This window comes from Triturus cristatus, chromosome 1_1 (assembly GCF_964204655.1).
Source record: "Triturus cristatus chromosome 1_1, aTriCri1.1, whole genome shotgun sequence".
Classification (NCBI taxonomy): domain Eukaryota; kingdom Metazoa; phylum Chordata; class Amphibia; order Caudata; family Salamandridae; genus Triturus; species Triturus cristatus.
Window position 1 is genome coordinate 704993763 of NC_140579.1, and position 14450 is coordinate 705008212.

Below are 14450 nucleotides of genomic sequence, written 5' to 3' on the forward strand. Positions count from 1 at the left end.
GAATGGCAGTGCATCATCGGGCTGGTAACACCCCCCCTCGAAAGGCCCTGCAGCTGGCTGGGCTCTCTGGTGCTCATGTCCCGGCTCCACCAGGATCCGGGCAACCAAGGAGTGGCCCTTCTTGTGAGGCAGGTTAGGCCTGGAAGAGAAGGGGCCGAGGGCATGTGAGGGGACCCCGACTCCTCTCGGTGGGAGGCGCACGGGATGGGGAGCTGCCTGGCTCTTCCCTTCCGGTGCCTCCGACTTGCGCAAGGGTGGGGTGAGGTGAAAAAAGCCAGCCCGCCGGCATGGCTTGGGGCCACCCGGCGACGGGCAGCTGACGTGCAGGTGGAGCGACCCTCCATCGTTGCCAGGTACCTGGTTCGACCTGGTCCCGTGCGGCCGGGCTGGGGTGTTGGAAGACAAGCGTGGTCCCTCTGGGTTACTCCGTGAGGGACCGGCGGCTGCGGGGCTGCCTCCTCCTGTCGCTCCTTGAGCCCCCTTCCTCACCGGCGGGTGGGTGGGGGTGGGACTCCCGGGCCGAGCGCCAGGTAAAGTTTTTTTTCTCCCAACGGTGCAGTATGACACCCAGAGGGGAAGCCTTTAACAGGGCACATGGGCCGTCACGCCGCGTGGGCGGTCGGCGTCACCTTCCTCCTGCCTCTCCTGCGCCCGCAGGTAGGCAAACGTTTTCAAAAAGTTGCCTTTTACTCTTGGTGGTGGATCACTCGGCTCGCAAGTGGATGAAGAATGCAGCTAGCTGCGAGAATTAGTGTGAATTGCAGGACACATTGATCATTGACACTTCGAACGCACCTTGCGGCCCCGGGTTCCTCCCGGGGCTACGCCTGTCTGAGGGTCGCTCGATCGTCAATCGCCCCGGGGATTCCCCGGGATGCGGCTGGGGCCATCGCAGGGTTGGCTCCACTTCCCTTTGTCCCCCCACAAGATCAGACCCCCCTGATCGCCTGTGACAGGTGGAACGACCCTCCCTTGTTGCCAGGTACCCGGTTCGACCTGTCCCGTGCGGCCGGGCTGGGGGGTTGGAAGACAAGCGTGGTCCCTCCCGGTTACTCCGTGAGGGACCGGCGATTGCGGGGCTGCCTCCTCCCGTCGCTCCTTGAGCCCCCTTCTTCGCCGGCGGGTGGGTGGGGGTGGTACTCCTGGGCCGAGCGCCTGGTAAAGTTTTTTTTCTCCCAACGATGCAGTCTGACTCCCAGAGGGGAAGCCTTGAACGGGGCACCCGGGCCGTCTCGCCGCGTGGGCGGTCGGCCTCATCTTCCTCCTGCCTCTCCTGCGCCTGCAGGTGGGCAAACATTTCTAAAACGTTGCCTGTGACTCTTGGCAGTGGATCACTCGGCTCGCACGTGGATGAAGAATGCAGCTAGCTGCGAGAATTAGTGTGAATCACATTGATCATTGACACTTCGAACGCACCTTGCGGCCCCAATTTCCATACAGGGCTACGCCTGTCTGAGGGTCGCTCGCTCGTCAATCTCCCCGGGGATTCCCCGGGATGCGGCTGGGGCCATCGCAGGGTTAGCTCCGCTTCCCTTTGTTCCCCCACAAGATCAGACCCCCCGATCGCCTGTGGCAGGGTCCCTCAATGGGTCCTGCTGCAGAGGTACGCCGCCAGCACGCCTAGCCCCGAGAAGGGGTCTGGCGACCGGTCTGCCCCGGGCCTGTCCCGGGGTGCCTGGCTGCGTGCCGCGTGTGGCTGTCAGTGGTATTCTACCGGCTGCCCACGCGCACGTGCCTCGGGTGCCCACCTCCGTGGCTGGCTTCCCGGCAAGGGCGAAAACCCTCCAGATCCGCGGACGGTGTTAGGCCAGTATCGGCGCCCGGTGCAACGGGATCGGGTCTTCTCGGAGTCAGGGTGCTTGGGAATGCAGCCCAAAGCGGGTGGTAAACTCCATCTAAGGCTAAATACGGGCGCGAGACCGATAGCCAACAAGTACCATAAGGGAAAGTTGAAAAGAACTTTAAAGAGAGTTCAAGAGGGCGTGAAACCGTTGAGAGGTAAACGGGTGGGGTCCGTGCAGTTCGCCTTGAGGATTCAACATGGCGGGAAGGTCGGTGGCCCAGGAGTTCCAGATCCCCTCCGCGGGACTGGCACCTGGGCCCTACCCGGCCCTCGCAGGGCTCATTTTCTCCACGGTGGGGTGCCACGACCGGCTCCAGGACGGCTGGGAAGGCTTCGGCGGAGGGTGTTACAGCCCCCCTGGCAGCAGCTTCGCAGTGTCCGCGGGGCCGAAGGAGATTCAACCGCCTCCGCGCCCTCCCCTGGGCACCTGTTCCCGGCCGCCCATCAGGGAGCGCCCAGCGCGGTTGAAGGGGGGACGGGCCCCCTGCTCTCGGTGCGACTGTCAACTGTGGCAGACTGTTCTCAGTGCACCCAGAGCGTGTTGCGCCGCCAGGCGGGGAGGCCCATGCTGGGGGACAAGGGTCTGCAGCGATGTCGGTTACCCACCGACCCGTCTTGAAACACGGACCAAGGAGTCTAGCATGTGCGCGAGTCGGAGGGCCGAGCGAAACCCTTTGGCGCAATGAAGGTGAGGGCCAGCGCGCGCCGGCTGAGGTGGGATCCTGCCACGCTTCCAGCGGCGGGCACACCACTCCGCTCCATCGGGGAGGTGGAGCATGAGCGTGCGTGATAGGACTAGAAAGATGGTGAGCTATGCCTGGGCAGGGCGAAGCCAGAGGAATCTCTGGTGGAGGTCCGTAGTGGTCCTGACGTGCAAATCGGTCATCCGACCTGGGTATAGGGGTGAAAGACTAATCGAACCATCTAGTAGCTGGTTCCCTCCGAAGTTTCCCTCAGGATAGCTGGCGCTCGGAGCCCCCAGTTTTATCTAGTAAAGCGAATGATTAGAGGTGTTGGGGCCGAAACGATCTCAACCTATTCTCAAACTTTAAATGGGTAAGAAGCCCGGCTCGCTGGCGTGGAGCCGGACATGCAATGTGAGTGCCTAGTGAGCCACTTTTGGTAAGCAGAACTGGCGCTGCGGGATGAACCGAATGCCGGGTTAAGGCGTCCGATGCCGACGCTCATCAGACCCCAGAAAATGTGTTGGTTGATATAGACAGCAGGAGGGTGGCCAAGGAAGTCGGAATCCGCTAAGGAGTGTGCAACAACTCACCTGCCGAATCAACTAGCCCTGAAAATGGATGGCACTGGAGAGTCGGGCCCATACCCGGCCGTCGCTGGCACTGAGAGCTGTGGGGGCTAAGCCGCGATGAGTAGGAGGGCCGCTGCGGTGAGCATGGAAGCCCAGGGCGAGGGCCGGGGTGGAGCCACTGCAGGTGCAGATCTTGGTGGTAGTGGCAAATATTCGAACGAGAACTTGGAAGGCTGAAGTGAAGAAGGGTTCCATGTGAACAACAGTTGAACATGGGTCAGTCGGTCCTAAGAGATGGGCGAGTGCCGTTCGGAAGGGACCCGAACCCAGAGTGGTGGAGACGGGCGCCCTCGTGGAGTCCAGTGCGGTAAGGCAAATGATCCTGAAGAAGCCGGCGGGAGCCCCGGGGAGAGTTCTCTTTTCTTTGTGAAGGGCAGGGTGCCCTGGAATAGGTTCGCCCCGAGAGAGAGGCCCGAGCCTTGGAAAGCGTTGCGGTTCTGGCGGCGTCCGGTGAGCTCTCGCTGGTCCTTAAAAATCGGGGGGAGATGGTGTAAATCTTGCGCCGGGTCGTACCCATAGCCGCAGCAGGTCTCCAAGGTGAACAGCCTCTGGCATGTTGGAACAATATAGGTAAGGGAAGTCGGCAAGTCAGATCCGTAACTTCAGGATAAGGATTGGCTCTAAGGGCTGGGTCGGTCGGGCTGGGGCGCGAAGCGGGGCTGGGCACGCACTGCGGCTGTATGAGGCGCCTCCCTCTGGGGTGGCGGTGACTCTTGATACGAGCCACGCCCTTTCTTATGGATCGCCCCAGCTGCGGTGGTCGCCTCTTTTGTTTCTCCGTGCGTGGGCACCCACGGACGCCCTCTTCCACCACACCCAGGGGTGGGTCCCTCTGCCGCCGGGCCGGCAGGAGGGATGTGGAGGGGGTAATGCAGGCCTGCGGGATGCCGCTTTCACCACGTGCCCTCCAGCAAGGGACCCTCCCCCTCCCGTCCCTGCCCCACCAGGGTGCGGGGACGAGGACCTTGCGGGTCGGCAGGGTGACCAGATGGCCTGGGCCAGCTGGGCCTCCCCTTCCCGCTGCTCTCAGGCATGTCGAGCAGGGAAGCAAGTAGCGGCAGCCCGGGGGAAGGAGCATCCCGAGCGGCTGCCTCGGAGCGCCTGTCTACCCTCGGCTGGACTGCAAGGGTGACTAGGTAAGGCACCCTCCCAGGCCATCTGGGCGCTGGGTCGTCCCGGGCCATCTGTTCGCCTGACTGCGCGACCAGATGGCCCTGCGGGTCGGATGACTCGATGGCCCTGCGGGCCGGGTGACCAGATGGCCCTGCGGGGTGGGTGACCAGATGGCCAGCCTCCCGGCGGCCGGCCGGGCTGTCCCCAACTTTTGTCCTTCCCCAGAGTTCTGTAAGCCCCCACTATGTGGGGGCTTAATAGTCAACGAAAATGGGCTCCCTAGGCGGGCCAGTAGGGAGAGGATGTGGCCTGGGCATAACCCTCCTTGGTTCCAGCCGAGGGTCGGGGCGCTGGGGGGCGGGGTTCCACCAGGGACCGGGGAGGCTCTCCCCGACCTGGCTAGGGTTCGGAAGCTGTGACCGGGCCCGGGGCTCGTGCTCTGTCCCTGGGTGCAGGAGCCCCCTGTCCTACAAGCCAGCCGAGGGTCCGGGCGCTGCGGAAGGGGGTCCACCGGCGCCCCGTTAGGCTCTCCCCAGCCTGGCTAGGGTTTGGAAGCTGGGACCGGGCCTTGGGCTCGTCCTCCATCCCAGGATCCCAGGGTGTGGGAGCCCCCATCCTGCAAGCCAGCCGAGGGTCCAAGTGCTGGGGACGGGGGTCCACCGGGGCCCAGAGAGGCTCTCCCCGGCCTGGCTGCCTGGCTAAGGTTTGGAAGCTGGGACCGGGCCCGGTGCTCGTGCTCCATCCCAGGGTCCGAGGATGCGGGAGCCCCCCATCCTGCAAGCCAGCCGAGGGTCTGGGGCTGGGGACGGAGGTCCACTGGGGTCCGGGGAGGCTCTCCCCGGCCTGGCTAGGGTTCGAAAGCTGGGACCGGGCCTGGGGCTCGTGCTCCATCCCAGGGTGCGGGAGCCCCTCATCCTGCAAGCCAGCCGAGGGTACGGGCGCTGGGGACGGGGACGGGGGTCCACCATGGCCCGGGAAGGCTCTCCCCGGCCCGGCTAGGGTTCGGAAGCTGGGACCGGGCCCGGGGCTCATGCTCCATCCCAGGGTCCCAGGGTGTGGGAGTCCCTCGTCCTGCTAGCCAGATGAGGGTCCGGGCGGTGGGGACGGGGGTCCACCGGGGCCCGGGGAGGCTCTCCCCGGCCTGACTAGGTTTCGGAAGCTGGGACTGGGCCTGGGGCTTGTGCTCTGTCTGGTGGGCCCCGGGGTGTAGGAGCCCCTTGTCTTGCAAGCCTGCCGAGGGTCCAGGCGCTGGGGACGGGGGGCCCGGGGAGGCTCTCCCCGGCCTGGCTAGGGTTCGGAAGCTGGGACCGGGCCCGGGGCTCGTGCTCCGTCTGGGGGACCCCGGGGTGCGGGAGCCCCCCGTCCTGCAAGCCAGCCGAGGGTCCGGGCACTGGGGACGGGGGTCCTTCGGGGTCTGGGGAGGCTCTCTCTGGCCTGGATGCTTTCAGAAGCAGGGACCTGGCCGGGGAGTGGGGGTGGCTGGCTTTATCCGCTCCGCTGGTGGAGCGGAGTTTGCTGCCCACTCCGAGTTGAAACAAAGTCAATTCCAGCAGATCTTGTGTATATCTCTTCCTCCAAGCTATGTCTGCTCAGGACCAAAAACAAACAAAAATCTCACAATGGGAAGCCCTGGGGCATATTTACAAGCCCCTTTCACTACTGTTGTGTCGCTTTTTTTGATCCTCCGCTGACGTTGCGCCATTCCCCATATTTACAAAGTGGCACTAAGCTACTTAACGTAGCAGTCCGCTGCGACAAACGGGTGGGCAATGGGTGTTGCTGTGGGTGTTCCATGCAACACCCATTGCTTTTTGACGCTGCTCCAGATTTACAAGGCTGGGACAGTGCCAAAAACTAAGGCCGGAGAATACCTGGTTTTAGCAAGGCGATACGAGGAGATATTATTAATTTCTCCTAATTTTTTGGCCTTTCTATGAAAGAGCAAATCGCAATGAATGATTGTTTATGTGGAGGAAGGTGTTCCTTCCTGCACATAAACAATTGCCCCTGCAGCGCAGGCACCCTTGCAACATGCCAGTGCCAGTGCTAAGGGAAACACAGGGGTGTGTCGAATTTGTGTAAATACCGCGCATCCCTGTGGTTTCAAAATGTCATAGCGCGGCGCTGCCAAATTTGGCATAGCACCGCACTTCGACATTTGTCTGTAAATATGCTCCTCTTTGTGTTAACTGGCTTTCTGTACTGTGGCCATAAGAAGTAATATAAAGGGACTTATAGAGTGGATCAAAGCAGCAAGCTTACTGAGAACCACAAATGGCATGCTTATCTCTCACACTTCTTCATCCATCAAATCTCTAAGCGTTGAATTGAGTCCAATAACAACTTCTTTGAGGGCATAATGCAGAATATGAAAATACTACCCAAATCTAAACAAAGACAACACTCTTTGAACCACACATTCTACACTGTCTAGCATGCTACCCTTGTAGGTAAGTGCTTCAGAGAACAAACAGGGTTAGGGAGCACTACTTAACTGTTACCGAACAATACCATACAAAGCAATTGGGGACTGGCCATTCGAGGCAAAATGGGACGAGAACCCGGGAGATATTGGAGTGCAGAATGGAAAAAGAGCACTTGAGCCAAAGAAGTGTATGTTATCATGGGAACTCTTAAAGGGCATTGAGGTTTGGGTGCAGAAGAAGGGCTCTGTGGCATAAAAGATCGGACACTTTTTGCGTGGGCAATAAAGGTGAGAAGGCAGAGGACGCAACTAAGGCATAATGAGTAGTGGCTCATGGAGTGGGAAGGTGGCATTGTGACATGATGAGGCCTTTGCTACGAAAAGGAAGTGAGAAGCACCTGGGGCATCAAAATGTTTTAATTGGTGCATGGGTATTGAAAGCACAGATGGAGTGGGGAGCATGGAGGAAGATGGTGGTGGCATCTACAAGCACCACAAGTGTGGGTAGAATTGTGTGAGCAGGTGTCTATGAAGGAATATAGGGGCACTCAGGGAGGGAACAGGAGGTATTGGCATGAATATGCGGCACTGTGGGAAATGCACCTGGAGGCAATTGAAAGATACAGGAGGCATCTTCCAGTACCTCGTGCATTGACAGGAGCATGTGGCATGGATATGAGTGCTGTTGAGAGCCAGCATCTGTGACTTGATTGAGGTAGTTGGGTTAGAAGACACAGATGGAGCCCTAAAGTTGAGCCACGGAGGAAGGGGCATGCTTGGATTGTAGTGGCAAGTGCGATGGGGGTACGAAACAAGTCCACTCATCGTGAAGTGCAGCAGCAACACTTTATTGTGTAAACTGGGGGTATTGTAAACCACAAAGTGGGAGCATCTGGATCACAGAGGGAGGTGTGACTGAGGATATATGGTTGTGTGGTACACAGCGACAGCAGGGGCGGCTCCTCCACTAAGTCGGAGGATCGCCACCCCACTGCTATTTGAGCAGGAAAAATTAGATGATAATAACTTTTAATATAATTTTTTGTTTTGCAGGTTCGGGGATGGGTTAGGGCGGAGTGGTTTGCACACGCCAACTGCACATGACTGCTTGGTCGGCTGTCATGGTCTGGCCAAACAGTCATGCCCACGTTGCATGTTCCCCACCAGGCTGCATTACACAGCCTGGTGGGGAACATGCTCAGGATGCCAGTCCCCATCTGAGCACTGATTCATGGCTCTCAGACCAATCTACAATAATGCATGGCTATGAGGAGCCTGGGTGCTTCCTGGCTCCGGGCACGCCGGAGAATCGGAGGAGAGACAGGGCTGGCGTAAAAGGTAAGCAGTATTTTTTTTTTTTTAATATTGTCCTCTCCCTCCGCTACCCCCCTCCACTCTCATTCCGTTCCAGCCGCTACATGAGCAACACAGTACAATTGGAGACGAGGGTTGGAGGAAGCAATGCATCCAAATACCTTGGAAGAACACAGAGGAAATGGTAGTCTGGGGGCATTTGAGAAGTGAAATGAGTTGGAAGTTCAGATAGAATCAGAGAGGTTCTCCCTGAACTGACTATCACCAACTAAGACTGGTGGAGATCCGGTGTACCAGTGGGAGTTGGGGTGTTGTATCAGATTTTTAGTGGAACATGTTTGGCAGGATCTCAAATGATCTCACTTGAATGCAGGGCCACGCATATCATAGAACAGTTGGATACATCATTCTCTGGCTTCCGATACCTGTACCCTATTGACTGGGAGTGGTAAAGAAACGTCTAATATAACCAGTCCTGAATAATCTTGTTATCTTGTTCAATAAACCTCCTTCAATAAATTAACATTTGCTCATTAACTAAGGGACAGTTATATGAAGGCTTTTTGTGGTGGCAAACAGCCCAATTTGCTGAATTAGGACTTTGCAATCGCAAAAATAAATTTGCTATGTACAATCACAAATTGTGATTCGGTAAAACTTCACAGAATCACAATTTGGGTTTGCGATCCAATGTCGAGTTGGTATTCAAAAGGGGCGTGTTTAGGTCATCCCTTTCCAAATACTAAATCTGAATGTTCTGTATTAATATTTTGCAACCAAAATCGAGTTGCAAGACATTAATGTGCTGTTGACCACAAACTTATAGTGGTAACCCATTCGTAAACGGCAAGGGATCCCCCCCTTAAAATGTTTTACTGTAACATAGCTTACAAGTTTTCAATTTGTTTATGTGTTACATTTCCATGTTTTCAGCATGTTCATGTGTGACATTTCCATTTTTTTGTGACATTCTGCGGGACACCTTACTCTGACTAGATCAAAGCAGTTCATAGCTGCCAAGCTTCCCAGGTCTATGTGTGATGTGCTAGTCCAAGTTTTTTCTTTGAATTCTGGGACTTGTAGCCATGTTCTATAATGGAGTAAACAAGACTATAAATTGCAGAGTTAAAAAAATATCTGGACAGGAGCAGCACATCACGCTCATGTCCCGGCTCCACCAGGATCCGGGCAACCAAGGAGTGGCCCTTCTTGTGAGGCAGGTTAGGCCTGGAAGAGAAGGGGCCGAGGGCATGTGAGGGGACCCCGGCTCCTCTCGGTGGGAGGCGCACGGGATGGGGAGCTGCCTGGCTCTTCCCTTCCGGTGCCTCCGACTCGCGCAAGGGTGGGGTGAGGTGAAAAAAGCCAGCCCACCGGCATGGCTTGGGGCCACCCGGCGACGGGCAGCTGACGTGCAGGTGGAGCGACCCTCCATCGTTGCCAGGTACCTGGTTCGACCTGGTCCCGTGCGGCCGGGCTGGGGTGTTGGAAGACAAGCGTGGTCCCTCTGGGTTACTCCGTGAGGGACCGGCGGCTGCGGGGCTGCCTCCTCCTGTCGCTCCTTGAGCCCCCTTCCTCACCGGCGGGTGGGTGGGGGTGGGACTTCCGGGCCGAGCGCCAGGTAAAGTTTTTTTTCTCCCAACGGTGCAGTATGACACCCGGAGGGGAAGCCTTTAACAGGGCACATGGGCCGTCTCGCCGCGTGGGCGGTCGGCGTCACCTTCCTCCTGCCTCTCCTGCGCCCGCAGGTAGGCAAACGTTTTCAAAAAGTTGCCTTTTACTCTTGGTGGTGGATCACTCGGCTCGCAAGTGGATGAAGAATGCAGCTAGCTGCGAGAATTAGTGTGAATTGCAGGACACATTGATCATTGACACTTCGAACGCACCTTGCGGCCCCGGGTTCCTCCCGGGGCTACGCCTGTCTGAGGGTCGCTCGATCGTCAATCGCCCCGGGGATTCCCCGGGATGCGGCTTGGGCCATCGCAGGGTTAGCTCCACTTCCCTTTGTCCCCCCACAAGATCAGACCCCCCTGATCGCCTGTGACAGGTGGAACGACCCTCCCTTGTTGCCAGGTACCCGGTTCGACCTGTCACGTGCGGCCGGGCTGGGGGGTTGGAAGACAAGCGTGGTCCCTCCCGGTTACTCCGTGAGGGACCGGCGATTGCGGGGCTGCCTCCTCCCGTCGCTCCTTGAGCCCCCTTCTTCGCCGGCGGGTGGGTGGGGGTGGTACTCCTGGGCCGAGCGCCTGGTAAAGTTTTTTTTCTCCCAACGATGCAGTCTGACTCCCAGAGTGGAAGCCTTGAACGGGGCACCCGGGCCGTCTCGCCGCGTGGGCGGTGGACGGTCGGCCTCATCTTCCTCCTGCCTCTCCTGCGGCTGCAGGTGGGCAAACATTTCTAAAACGTTGCCTGTGACTCTTGGCAGTGGATCACTCGGCTCGCACGTGGATGAAGAATGCAGCTAGCTGCGAGAATTAGTGTGAATTACAGGACACATTGATCATTGACACTTCGAACGCACCTTGCGGCCCCAATTTCCATACAGGGCTACGCCTGTCTGAGGGTCGCTCGATCGTCAATCTCCCCGGGGATTCCCCGGGATGCGGCTGGGGCCATCGCAGGGTTAGCTCCGCTTCCCTTTGTCCTTTGTTCCCCCACAAGATCAGACCCCCCGATCGCCTGTGGCAGGGTCCCTCAATGGGTCCTGCTGCAGAGGTACGCCGCCAGCACGCCTAGCCCCGAGAAGGGGTCTGGCGACCGGTCTGCCCCGGGCCTGTCCCGGGGTGCCTGGCTGCGTGCTGCGTGTGGCTGTCAGTGGTATTCTACCGGCTGCCCACGCGCACGCGCCTCGGGTGCCCACCTCCGTGGCTGGCTTCCCGGCAAGGGCGAAAACCCTCCAGATCCGCGGACGGTGTTAGGCCAGTATCGGCCCCCGGTGCAACGGGATCGGGTCTTCTCGGAGTCAGGGTGCTTGGGAATGCAGCCCAAAGCGGGTGGTAAACTCCATCTAAGGCTAAATACGGGCGCGAGACCGATAGCCAACAAGTACCATAAGGGAAAGTTGAAAAGAACTTTAAAGAGAGTTCAAGAGGGCGTGAAACCGTTGAGAGGTAAACGGGTGGGGTCCGTGCAGTTCGCCTTGAGGATTCAACATGTCGGGAAGGTCGGTGGCCCAGGAGTTCCAGATCCCCTCCGCGGGACTGGCGCCTGGGCCCTACCCGGCCCTCGCAGGGCGCATTTTCTCCACGGTGGGGTGCCACGACCGGCTCCAGGACGGCTGGGAAGGCTTCGGCGGAGGGTGTTACAGCCCCCCTGGCAGCAGCTTCGCAGTGTCCGCGGGGCCGAAGGAGATTCAACCGCCTCCGCGCCCTCCCCTGGGCACCTGTTCCCGGCCGCCCATCAGGGAGCGCCCAGCGCGGTTGAAGGGGGGACGGGCCCCCTGCTCTCGGTGCGACTGTCAACTGTGGCAGACTGTTCTCAGTGCACCCGGAGCGTGTTGCGCCGCCAGGCGGGGGGGCCCATGCTGGGGGCCAAGGGTCTGCAGCGATGTCGGTTACCCACCGACCCGTCTTGAAACACGGACCAAGGAGTCTAGCATGTGCGCGAGTCGGAGGGCCGAGCGAAACCCTTTGGCGCAATGAAGGTGAGGGCCAGCGCGCGCCGGCTGAGGTGGGATCCTGCCGCGCTTCCAGCGGCGGGCACACCACTCCGCTCCATCGGGGAGGTGGAGCATGAGCGTGCGTGATAGGACTAGAAAGATGGTGAGCTATGCCTGGGCAGGGCGAAGCCAGAGGAATCTCTGGTGGAGGTCCGTAGTGGTCCTGACGTGCAAATCGGTCATCCGACCTGGGTATAGGGGTGAAAGACTAATCGAACCATCTAGTAGCTGGTTCCCTCCGAAGTTTCCCTCAGGATAGCTGGCGCTCGGAGCCCCCAGTTTTATCTAGTAAAGCGAATGATTAGAGGTGTTGGGGCCGAAACGATCTCAACCTATTCTCAAACTTTAAATGGGTAAGAAGCCCGGCTCGCTGGCGTGGAGCCGGACATGCAATGTGAGTGCCTAGTGAGCCACTTTTGGTAAGCAGAACTGGCGCTGCGGGATGAACCGAATGCCGGGTTAAGGCGTCCGATGCCGACGCTCATCAGACCCCAGAAAATGTGTTGGTTGATATAGACAGCAGGAGGGTGGCCAAGGAAGTCGGAATCCGCTAAGGAGTGTGCAACAACTCACCTGCCGAATCAACTAGCCCTGAAAATGGATGGCGCTGGAGAGTCGGGCCCATACCCGGCCGTCGCTGGCACTGAGAGCTGTGGGGGCTAAGCCGCGATGAGTAGGAGGGCCGCTGCGGTGAGCATGGAAGCCCAGGGCGAGGGCCGGGGTGGAGCCACTGCAGGTGCAGATCTTGGTGGTAGTGGCAAATATTCGAACGAGAACTTGGAAGGCTGAAGTGAAGAAGGGTTCCATGTGAACAACAGTTGAACATGGGTCAGTCGGTCCTAAGAGATGGGCGAGCGCCGTTCGGAAGGGACCCGAACCCAGAGTGGTGGAGACGGGCGCCCTCGTGGAGTCCAGTGCGGTAAGGCAAATGATCCTGGAGAAGCCGGCGGGAGCCCCGGGGAGAGTTCTCTTTTCTTTGTGAAGGGCAGGGTGCCCTGGAATAGGTTCGCCCCGAGAGAGAGGCCCGAGCCTTGGAAAGCGTTGCGGTTCTTGCGGCGTCCGGTGAGCTCTCGCTGGTCCTTAAAAATCGGGGGGAGATGGTGTAAATCTTGCGCCGGGTCGTACCCATAGCCGCAGCAGGTCTCCAAGGTGAACAGCCTCTGGCATGTTGGAACAATATAGGTAAGGGAAGTCGGCAAGTCAGATCCGTAACTTCAGGATAAGGATTGGCTCTAAGGGCTGGGTCGGTCGGGCTGGGGCGCGAAGCGGGGCTGGGCACGCACTGCGGCTGTATGAGGCGCCTCCCTCTGGGGTGGCGGTGACTCTTGATACGAGCCACGCCCTTTCTTATGGATCGCCCCAGCTGCGGTGGTCGCCTCTTTTGTTTCTCCGTGCGTGGGCACCCACGGACGCCCTCTTCCACCACACCCAGGGGTGGGTCCCTCTGCCGCCGGGCCGGCAGGAGGGATGTGGAGGGGGTAATGCAGGCCTGCGGGATGCCGCTTTCACCACGTGCCCTCCAGCAAGGGACCCTCCCCCTCCCGTCCCTGCCCCACCAGGGTGCGGGGACGAGGACCTTGCGGGTCGGCAGGGTGACCAGATGGCCTGGGCCAGCCGGGCCTCCCCTTCCCGCTGCTCTCAGGCATGTCGAGCAGGGAAGCAAGTAGCGGCAGCCCGGGGGAAGGAGCATCCCGAGCGGCTGCCTCGGAGCGCCTGTCTACCCTCGGCTGGACTGCAAGGGTGACTAGGTAAGGCACCCTCCCAGGCCATCTGGGCCGTCCCGGGCCATCTGTTCGCCTGACTGCGCGACCAGATGGCCCTGCGGGTCGGATGACTCGATGGCCCTGCGGGCCGGGTGACCAGATGGCCCTGCGGGGTGGGTGACCAGATGGCCAGCCTCCCGGCGGCCGGCCGGGCTGTCCCCAACTTTTGTCCTTCCCCAGAGTTCTGTAAGCCCCCACTATGTGGGGGCTTAATAGTCAACTAAAATGGGCTCCCTAGGCGGGCCAGTAGGGAGAGGATGTGGCCTGGGCATAACCCTCCTTGGTTCCAGCCGAGGGTCGGGGCGCTGGGGGGCGGGGTTCCACCAGGGACCGGGGAGGCTCTCCCCGACCTGGCTAGGGTTCGGAAGCTGTGACCGGGCCCGGGGCTCGTGCTCTGTCCCTGGGTGCAGGAGCCCCCTGTCCTACAAGCCAGCCGAGGGTCCGGGCGCTGCGGAAGGGGGTCCACCGGCGCCCCGGTAGGCTCTCCCCAGCCTGGCTAGGGTTTGGAAGCTGGGACCGGGCCTTGGGCTCGTCCTCCATCCCAGGGTCCCAGGGTGTGGGAGCCCCCATCCTGCAAGCCAGCCGAGGGTCCAAGTGCTGGGGACGGGGGTCCACCGGGGCCCAGAGAGGCTCTCCCCGGCCTGGCTGCCTGGCTAAGGTTTGGAAGCTGGGACCGGGCCCGGTGCTCGCGCTCCGTCCCAGGGTCCCAGGATGCGGGAGCCCCCCATCCTGCAAGCCAGCCGAGGTTCTGGGGCTGGGGACGGAGGTCCACTGGGGTCCGGGGAGGCTCTCCCCGGCCTGGCAAGGGTTCGAAAGCTGGGACCGGGCCTGGGGCTCGTGCTCCATCCCAGGGTGCGGGAGCCCCTCATCCTGCAAGCCAGCCGAGGGTACGGGCGCTGGGGACGGGGGTCCACCATGGCCCGGGAAGGCTCTCCCCGGCCCGGCTAGGGTTCGGAAGCTGGGACCGGGCCCGGGGCTCATGCTCCATCCCAGGGTCCCAGGGTGTGGGAGTCCCTCGTCCT

The 14450-nt window shown here is 60.1% G+C and overlaps 4 non-coding genes and 2 pseudogenes across 4 annotated transcripts; all 6 read left to right on the forward strand.

Moving 5' to 3' along the window:
* The first annotated feature begins 687 nt into the window (after window positions 1-687).
* On the forward strand, window positions 688-841 carry LOC146870920 (5.8S ribosomal RNA). Its single transcript, XR_014959900.1, has one exon. It is a non-coding gene; the product is annotated as a 5.8S ribosomal RNA (ribosomal RNA).
* Window positions 842-1315: 474 nt separating this feature from the next.
* Window positions 1316-1462, forward strand: LOC146870921 (5.8S ribosomal RNA). The gene has a single exon (XR_014959967.1). It is a non-coding gene; the product is annotated as a 5.8S ribosomal RNA (ribosomal RNA).
* Window positions 1463-2469: 1007 nt separating this feature from the next.
* On the forward strand, window positions 2470-3712 carry LOC146870922 (28S ribosomal RNA; annotated as a pseudogene).
* Window positions 3713-9785: 6073 nt separating this feature from the next.
* Window positions 9786-9939, forward strand: LOC146870923 (5.8S ribosomal RNA). Its single transcript, XR_014959901.1, has one exon. It is a non-coding gene; the product is annotated as a 5.8S ribosomal RNA (ribosomal RNA).
* Window positions 9940-10420: 481 nt separating this feature from the next.
* LOC146870924 (5.8S ribosomal RNA) lies at window positions 10421-10574 on the forward strand. The gene has a single exon (XR_014959952.1). It is a non-coding gene; the product is annotated as a 5.8S ribosomal RNA (ribosomal RNA).
* Window positions 10575-11588: 1014 nt separating this feature from the next.
* LOC146870925 (28S ribosomal RNA) lies at window positions 11589-12831 on the forward strand (annotated as a pseudogene).
* Window positions 12832-14450: the final 1619 nt, after the last annotated feature.